At 55.2% G+C, this 829-nt stretch overlaps 1 long non-coding RNA gene across 1 annotated transcript; it reads right to left on the bottom strand.

Moving 5' to 3' along the window:
- On the bottom strand, positions 1-799 carry LOC109364576. Its single transcript, XR_002110480.1, has 2 exons — positions 577-799; positions 1-335 (listed from the first exon to the last, which is right to left on the bottom strand). It is a non-coding gene; the product is annotated as an uncharacterized LOC109364576 (long non-coding RNA).
- Between the last annotated feature and the right edge of the window lie 30 nt (positions 800-829).

Here is an 829-nt window from a genome sequence, read left to right as displayed (position 1 = left end):
TTTTTTTTCCCCTCATAAGAGATAAGCAAACCACTTCATGCACTTTTTCCACTGGAAATAGTTCAAGTTACAACAACCAAGTTCCTCTCTCATCAAACAGTGTGACTTAAGAGCATAAACCACACACACAAATACATACATATATATATACACGTCTATGTGTGCATGCGTTTGTGTGTATATGCCATGAACACAGGGTCAGAAACCGAGCACGGAGCATTTACTTACTAATGCAGTCCGCTCGGACCTCTTTGGAAACCTGAAGGAGTCTCCGCTTTCCCTCCTGCCAGTCAGGCGCCGGGTTGTGCCCTTAGTCCACACAGGCCCCGAAGGAACTGCAAAGAGAGAGAAGCACATGCCACATCAGGCAGGTCTGTTTTGGCGGGGTCCAGCGCCGCTGCCTCTCGCTTCTTGGGGGTATCCCTGCTTTCCGAACAGACTCTTGCAAAAGAGTCATCTTTCCCAAGATTTTTGTTTTGTTTTGTTTTTCCTACCATCGATTTTTTAAGCCCTCCCGAGGCTTCTGCACCCTAAAATTTGCTTGGGGGGCTGACGAGGAGCAGAGAGGGTAGATACCTACAACTCTCTCCGATGAGGCCGGCAGAGAGAGAACGAGGGATAGGAAAGAGGGAGGAGAGCGGCAGCGATCGAGGGGTGGGGAGGAGGAGGGAGGTGCGGGCGGGGCGGGGGGCGGTGGAGCGTCTCCCGCTGGAGGTGCGGTGTCGGCCCGCTCTCCGTGCCCGACACCGCTGGCTGCAAGCAGGCAGGCGGCGCAGAGAGGGGCGGGCCGGGCGGTGCACTCCCCGCCGCGCCTCGCGCAGCTCTTGCT

This window comes from Meleagris gallopavo, unplaced genomic scaffold (assembly GCF_000146605.3).
Source record: "Meleagris gallopavo isolate NT-WF06-2002-E0010 breed Aviagen turkey brand Nicholas breeding stock unplaced genomic scaffold, Turkey_5.1 ChrUn_random_7180001871135, whole genome shotgun sequence".
In the NCBI taxonomy this organism is placed as follows: Eukaryota; Metazoa; Chordata; class Aves; order Galliformes; family Phasianidae; genus Meleagris; species Meleagris gallopavo.
This window is presented reverse-complemented; position numbering and strand designations above follow the sequence as displayed.